The sequence below is a fragment of the Camponotus floridanus genome, unplaced genomic scaffold, assembly GCF_003227725.1.
Source record: "Camponotus floridanus strain SB8 unplaced genomic scaffold, Cflo_v7.5 scaffold66, whole genome shotgun sequence".
Classification (NCBI taxonomy): domain Eukaryota; kingdom Metazoa; phylum Arthropoda; class Insecta; order Hymenoptera; family Formicidae; genus Camponotus; species Camponotus floridanus.
In genome coordinates, this window is record NW_020229834.1 from 1 (window position 1) to 8767 (window position 8767).

The 8767-nt window shown below is 26.1% G+C and overlaps 1 long non-coding RNA gene across 1 annotated transcript; it reads left to right on the forward strand.

Moving 5' to 3' along the window:
• Nucleotides 1-2973: 2973 nt before the first annotated feature.
• On the forward strand, nucleotides 2974-4029 carry LOC112639464. Its single transcript, XR_003123519.1, has 3 exons — nucleotides 2974-3010; nucleotides 3463-3541; nucleotides 3875-4029. It is a non-coding gene; the product is annotated as an uncharacterized LOC112639464 (long non-coding RNA).
• Nucleotides 4030-8767: the final 4738 nt, after the last annotated feature.

Genomic DNA, 8767 nt, shown 5'->3' on the forward strand with positions numbered 1-8767 from the left:
TGTTCCTATTTCACCTTTTCGAATTTATTCTTAATTATCATCTAGCATATATAAAAATATTTCAGTTTTTATTTTAAAATATTCCAAATAATATAATGAAATATTTTCCAAATAATATAATAAAATATTTTTCGTGTTAATTGATATTTCAAGATAGTTCAATATTTTATAAAATATTTCACAATAATGTAATTATTATATACTTTATATATAAGAATTAGATATTTTTAAATAGACTGAATTTTTATTAAAAGTTTATATTCAAGATAATGCTTGATAATTATAATTTACAATATTAAATATCTGTTTGAAAGGCAAAAAAATTGATTGCGCGTAATAATTAATTTTACAATCAATTAATTTAGATACTTAATTTTATTAGAAAATAGATTTATAAAAATATTAAAATTGAATGTATTTGCATTTAATTTGTGTTTGCGTAATGATTAATATTCGCGTCAGATGTTCTATATATGTAGCATCCCGAATTTTTCCTGACCTAAATAATCCGCGCGGACTGCTGAGCTAAATACTCCACGCGGACTTAATCGATAGCCAATAAGCATAGTTCCTCGATCCTTAAATCCAATAGAAAACCCGGATTTTGTCACTCGCGTCGTATCTCACGTCTTATTCGCGTTTCTTCTCGCATCCTTGTCGCACTCTCGTTGCATCCTTTTCTCTAATTGCTTTTAAAGGGCAAGCTCGAGCGAGCCTCGACTCGGCCTTATCTATTGTAACTCGATATGAACATAAAAACTCGATATGAAGATAAAAACTAAGCCAAAATAATACCGATTTTCATATCCGCCTGTCATCACTTTCTTATCGCGTACAAGATTTATGTCTCAATTTAGTTACACACAAATTTACTCACACAAATGTATTTCATATATTTCAGTTACTTACACACTCGTTTGTACGGTGTAGTTTTGAGCATTTTCTTTTTAAATTCGATTTATTAAAGGTGTACTTTATATATTATTCATATATTACAATTAAAGCAATCAATGTCATCTGTATAAATGTTTAGATATACATATATTCTTTTGTTTTTCAGCTATAAAATATTGTTGTAATTAACGTACATTAATTCATTGATAATTTCGATTTGCATTTAAAAAAAAATATATTTAAAACATTTTAACTATATCTTCTAAAAAATTATTTGCAGATTTTAAAAACACATTTATTGTTCTATATAAATAATTCGCAAAAAATGTTATAAAAAGACAATGCTTATTTAAATGAGAAATACGCTGTATTATATTGTAATCAATAAAAATTTTCATTGATTCAGTTTAAGATAGTATGTTTTATATATACAATTAGAGACAGCTATCCAGATTGCTTTTATCTTTCGGTCGACATTTCGCATATAAGAACGGAAATAAATAATAAGAAAAAGAATTATGCAGTTATATATTAATATGAACGCTGTTGCAAATCTAAGGAGCAGCAATTGTGATAGTAATTATTATATATAATATATACAAATATTAATATATACAAATATAATATTAACAAAATATATACAAATATAATATTATATATAATGTACTTATTATATAATTTTCTCATTGTTATTTATTATTCTAACATCTCTGTGAATTATATTCCAATTTTTCTTTATTAAAGAAAATGATCGTCGTGTATCTAATCTTTTATTCAATAATATTCATATAAGTAGACATTACAATGAGAAAAAAAAATTTATTTTAACTAAATGCTTACATACGTATTTCGTACATGACGTAAAAATCAGAAGCGCTATAATGAGCCAGATTACATCATTGAATGGTATATAATGAATTCCACACATAAATTATATAAAATTATATATAATATAATTTTCTCTCTCTTTCACAAATTATATTATGTCATAAATTTATATAATACAACCCCCCCACGGGTACACCTTGACGTGGTGGGGTGGCTCAGTACTTGGATGGTGCCTTGAGGTTTATTTTAAATTTTTTTATTTGGGATAAATCTCAAGGTGCCTGAATGGGAAGCTAAGTACCCTTTCGCATCGTCGGTGCCGTCAACGTGTCGTGGACGGCAAGTGCTTCGTCAACGCGTCGCGTTTTCGCGTTGTAATATTCTCGCGTTTTCGCGTTTTCGCGGAACTTTTGGACTTTTTCATATAAAATCCCAATTTCATTTATTGTCACGAGTCTCCACTTCCGATGCCAATTAACTGGGATGTACGAGTTTGCACACGTTGCTCTGCGACGTACACTCTTGCTTCGTGCTTCGTCAAGTAATTCGGCCCGAATTAGTTAGAACTCGATCGATTGCTCGGAATAGTCTTCAATGGGTCCCTTCTCTTTGCTCGTCTACAGCCACACGCACTGCGTGTGTTAACCCTGTCGAGGAGTCGACTGGATTCCCCTAGGCATGATTTTCGCTCGGTAAAAGGGGTTGCCTCCCCATTTTCTAAATTGCTAGTTGTAAGCATTTAAAAAATGTGGGTATCCTCTTCTTTTGCCGTCTACCAGCCTGGTGTAGCCATATCCTGCATTGCGGGAAACTTCGTGTTCCGGGCGAAGCACCTGAAATCATGCTTAGCGGGTCCAGGTTCGATATGAGATAGGATAATTATGCGCGAAAAAGAGTTGGTGAACTTCATTTTCCTCTATTTCCGTCAATCGTTTCGTCTTCTTTCCGGTTTGGGCTTAATTCTTGCTCGTTGTATCGTTGCATTCCCGACCTATTGACCTGAAGCGGATTCTCGTAAGTGAAATGGGATTTTCGTTCGTACCGAAACCGGGAGTGCCGTTAAAAGTATATACATATTAAGTATATACATCGCGCGATCAAATATAAAATTTTTAATCGCATCGAAATAGTGCGGGAGTGCCGTTTAGTATCGCGCGTAAAATAACGAAAATAGCGATATAAAAATATCGCTCGTGAGTGCGGGAGTGCCGAAAAGTATCGCGCGTTTAAGACTGAGAGGAGGAGGAGGCCTAGGAGAGGCATCGGGCTCCGGCAGAGCAACCTTCTGGTAAATAATTTCTTTATTTGTAATTATATATTAAATATTAAATATATTTATTATAATTTAAATTAAACAATTAATCGTGTAATTTGATTTTTTATTTATATGATTTAAATAAGAGAGAATTAAAGATAAAGATTTTTAAATAAAAGCTATAATCTTGTAAGAATATAAGCTTTTATAAAATTAGTGAAGATAGAGAATTATTAATAAATGTTCTGTTTTCTTTTATTTTATAGAATTATTTTATTAATTTGATTATTATTATACATATCATATATACAAATATATATATAATCTCATATATATATATATATATATATATATGTATATATATATATATATATATATTACATATATTATATCGAATATAATTCAATGCATACAATAATAATTTTTTGAAATATTAATTATTTTAAACTCCACTACAATTTGAATCTTCTCTTTATATGTTATAGATCGACGAAGCAAACCTGACGATCTGAGAGGAGGACCAGGCCTAGGAGAGGCATCCTGCACCAGCGGAACAACCTGATGGTATTATTATTGTATATATTATCTATTATAAATTGCATTAGTTTGCTTCACTTATTCAAATGATTTAAACAAGAGAGATTGAAAGAAAAAGATTTTATATAAATCCTATAAAAAAAGTTTCTATTTAAAAAATAGTTTTTTTACAATTTATAAAATTATTCCATATTTATATACTTGTTTATTATTGCTTGTATCGAATATAAAATTCGTTGCGTACAATAATAATTGAATATAATAATAAAAAAAATATGTATATATATATATATATATATAAAATAAAATATTAATCATTTTAAACAATGCTAATTTGAATTTTATGTTTGTATGTTATAGACAACGTAGCTTCGAAATCGACTCCGCTGTTGCGCATCAGTGTCGGTGAGTCAAAAACTTTTATTTACTTTTAAGGTAACGAATTTGTGGAGTTTGTAGATGTAGATTGTAGATATAGATTGTAGATTATAGGTTCGTTACCTTAAAATAAATGGGCTACAACAAATTAAACAATTTACATTTAATATATATATATATATATATATATATATTTATATTAACTTTAATACGTATATTAACTTGAATAGTTCTTTTCAATATATAGTAATACAGCATTTTAAGAATGCAAATTTAAAATTAAATAAATATAGAAAAAAAATCTTTATTTTTTATCAATTCTTTATTACAGTCAATTATTTATTTTGTTTAATAAAGAACATGCTATTAACTTTATTAATATTTTATATAATAATTTGTTTCTTTATAACATGCTGATTTTGTTTTAATTTTTCGTAGTCCATCTATTTATGTAGTGTAGCATATCAGAAACTTTGCTTTGACTATTATAAATCTAAGTTATTGATTAAGTAAATCATATATAATATTTTAAAAAATTAATGAATAAATAAGTAAATATAAAGAAAAAATACAATGAAAAATATAAAAATGTATGTTCAATTAATTTTATTTTATTATAAGTTTATTATAAATTTTGTTACAAATATTTTATATACGTATAACGTATATTTTATATACGTATTTTATGTACGTATATATACGTATAACATAAAAATTTCAATCAATTAATTTTGATAGATGACTTAGTATTATATTAGTTAAAGCAAAGTTATATTAAAATGACAATGGTCGTTACATATTACGACTATAAATGAGCGTAAAATTACGCTCATGCGAAAATAACTTGAACAACGAAAGGAGTTATTCTCCTTTATTGACCTTAGAGAGGTCTCTGAACTTTTTGGCTAAAAGTAGCCAAATTAAATATGGTCGTGATCAGTGAAAGGTAGGTTTAACTGAGCCGACAAATTATTTTAAATAAGATGAAGAGGATGACCAAAATATTGGTCAGAATTAAAAATCGAAATATACATATGTATTTCTATGTGCAATAGCACGCAATAAAATAAACGCGTAAAATAAACGGGTCCGACATAAAATACACGTTAACATTTAAAAAATAAATCAAGACGCGTAAAATAAATGGCGACAAAAAGGAAATAGGTTCGCGAATCGTGTTTAGGGCACATTTCCTAAATCGCGGATTTAAGTAATCGCGGATTTTTGCTGGCCTAATCAGCAAATAAAACTGCTACAGTTTTTAGGATCGGTAGGGCTGTTAGGATGGATAGGACTGTTAGGATCGGTAGAACTGTTAAGATCGGTAGGGTTGTTAGGATTTGTAGGATTGTTAGGATCAATGTAGGGCTGTTAGGATGGATAGGGCTGTTAGGATTGATAGGCCTCTTAGGATCGATAGGCCTGTCAGGATTGATAGGGCTATTAAGATCAATAAGGATTGTTAGGATTATTAGACTATGAATTGTTAAACTATAGTATTTTATATAGTAAGATAATTACTATATAATATACTATAAAGCTTTTCCTTATTAAAACATAAGATATAATTTAAGAGCGCAAAATTGTATATCATAATATGTAAAATTGTATATTAATTGTACTCTGAAAAAGCTGTACAATCAAGATTGATGTATAGCGTTTCACATCATTCTTGATTTTTTAATAAATATTCACATTGCATATATAATGTGAGTTACATGTAATGTGGATGTTTAATAATTTGATTGTGTTGTAAATTACGTTTTTATATACGAATTATATTATTAATTATATTAATAATATTATTACGTTTTATATACGAATTATATTATTAATTATATTAATAATATAATTCGTATATAAAAACGTAATTTAATTAATTATATTAATAATATAATTCGTATATATAAAAATAAATATAATATAGTAAATATTGTATGTCATTATAAACATTTTATATAATGTTAAGTTTAAATGTAAATGCTATCATTATCTAATAATGCCGATAATTAAGATATTAAATAAATTATATATTAGAACATAAATAATTTCTTTTTTTTTTTAAACTTACAGTTTATATACATATATATATATATATATATTCGATTTGATAAAATATTGTCATTTCTCAATTTAAGCAATAAAAGACGTACTTATTTTGGAACATTTTTGTGCAAATTTGCAACTGATATCGACTTATTTGATAGAGATGGCATCATTGTAATCTTTATTCTACATCTATACTATGTATATAATCAATATATTGTAATTTATATATTGTAATAATTTATATATAATATATATATGTAATTATATATTGTAAATTATATTAATTGCACGAAATTGAAAAAAATGCACATAATACATAACGCAAAGTTTACAAAATTAATATATATCCAATAAATACTCGTTGTCTGTTAGACATTTTATTTTAAAATTATTCTAGAATTTAATAGTCTGTTTTTGATACGAAAGTTAATAAATACGGAAAATTTTTATTTCTAAATTTCGTAGTTTCAATTATCTTTTTAATTATTATAATGCGTAACATAAAAATGATTAAATGTATGTGATTTGATATTAAGCCAACGATGCAATATTAATTTCTCACTCGCGAAATGTAATACTTGCTTTTTCGATAATGCAAAATCGCAATTTATCAAAATTATTTAGAAGTTCAGGATTTTGTCAATTAAATATATTCGTGAATTTGCGAATTGAAATTAAATATTTGTTAAATAAATGAATAATATTTGTTAAATAAATGTATAATTAATATTAAAAACATCGCGTTTTTTTTCGTCTTTTTGGTTTGAGGCGCGATTGCTATCTTATTGTCTTTCGTGTAAATACTAACGCGGTTCGTACTATCGAAGAAATGGTCTTTATTGAAATATAATTTCTCGTCGGTTCTTGAACAATTAATCCACAACGAATTCAATTCCTCGTTGAAAAGGGGTTTTCGTTGCAGAGCTGGAATTAAACCCAGGTTTTTTCGATAGTTCCTGGAAGCAATGGTTTTAACAATGAGTTAACGACAGATTTTTTTAAAGTCGAATTACGAAATTATAATTAAATAATATACTTTGAATAAAGAATTTTTTTTCTTTTATTAAATCTTTTTCTGTTATTATTATTCTTAATATTAATATCGGTTTAAAAATTTTTTATCACTTTGGAAAAGACTTATTGTTAGTAGTAAAGCATTGAACATGGATATAGCTATTATATAGAGATAAATATTAATTTACCAAATAGGTAAATTTAAATTGTAATTTATTTGTTCATCTATGAACTTTTTTTAACAAAATATATGGTTACGAACGAATATGTTTTATTAATTGATTTTTAATTAACTTTACTTTTGATCTCTTTTAAGAGATCATTTCTAGGTGTTGGACATCCTGCCATTTTAAGCCATTAATATTAATTTTTAAGTATAACTTTCGCTTGATACTTTATATAGAAAATTTGTTAGATATTTTACATGCAGGAAATATACGCGCAAAATGTGACACATTTGATAAAACTTTTCTTTTGTTAATATTATATCAATAATACACACAAATACACACAAATATACATGAAATGTACAAGTACTAAAAAATTCGAGGCAAGTCGAATGGGTACCCTGATATCAGTAAGATATCGACATATTAAAATATTATTAAATATATTATAAAAGAATTAATAATTTTTTATTTTACGTCGCGAAATATTAAATACGAAGTTTGTCAAAATCTTGCTATTATTGGGTTCGACTCGTCTCGAACAGTTGGTACCCGAAAATTATTGTACTCGTACATTTAACAAGCGATAAATGCGCATATGTTTCATGATTCTTAAACATACTCGTTTGTAACCATGCACAGTTTCATAAAAAATAGTTATATTATAATAGTTTCATTATTTATTAATAAAAAGACATTTCTAAATAATGGAAGAACATTTTTTCGCGTAAATTTCGATCTTGTGAATGAAAGATGGTGATGATAATTGTCATTGATTCATTGAAATGTTAAAATCATTGCTATTGGGAATGGTCTGGAAGATCTGAGAGTCGTTCCATTTTGCAGCAAAACTCTTGATATTTGACGAGTCGTTTAATTTTCCTTTGCGGATCAATCTCGATAGAATTCTACGTAAAACATACGTTAAAAAATAGTTGCTCTCTACATTTAATTCTCTACATTTAATTCTTTTTTTACCTGTCGGATATTAACTGACAATCGGGCGAAATTATTTTAATTTTTCGAATTGTTATCATCAGTTTATCCGCGAGATATTTTCATCTTATATTTAATTGCTATTATTATTTTTGTACTTGATCGTTGGCTTATACAAAATTTTGCTTATTTTTTCACGTGTCAAACTTTCTTAAAAAATTAAAATATATCAATATAAATATTTTTCTTTTTGTAATTAAAAGATATAATTGATGATAAGATATAATAATTAATGAAGAAATATAATAGATAATGTAAATGAATTGGCGATTTTTTCGCAACTTATTCATATTACGCAATCCTTAATAAGTTTTGTAATGAAAAGTCGATAATTAATAAATATCACGAATAATTTGAATCGTCTGTTTGAAAATCATTTGATTTAATTTTGAATGAATGTTGTGTGCATTTCAGATATTTTCGTGTAATTTTGTATCATAAGATATTTTGTACTAATTTATAAATATTATAATTATATTTATAAATTATATATTGTAATTATATTATATAAATATTATAAATTCTTATCATAAATATATTGTATATGTTGTAAATATTATTATATATTGTAATAATATTTTATAAACTATTTATGTTATACTTTATAGTTCAATTATTGTATATTCTAAATTGAATATGAATTATATAT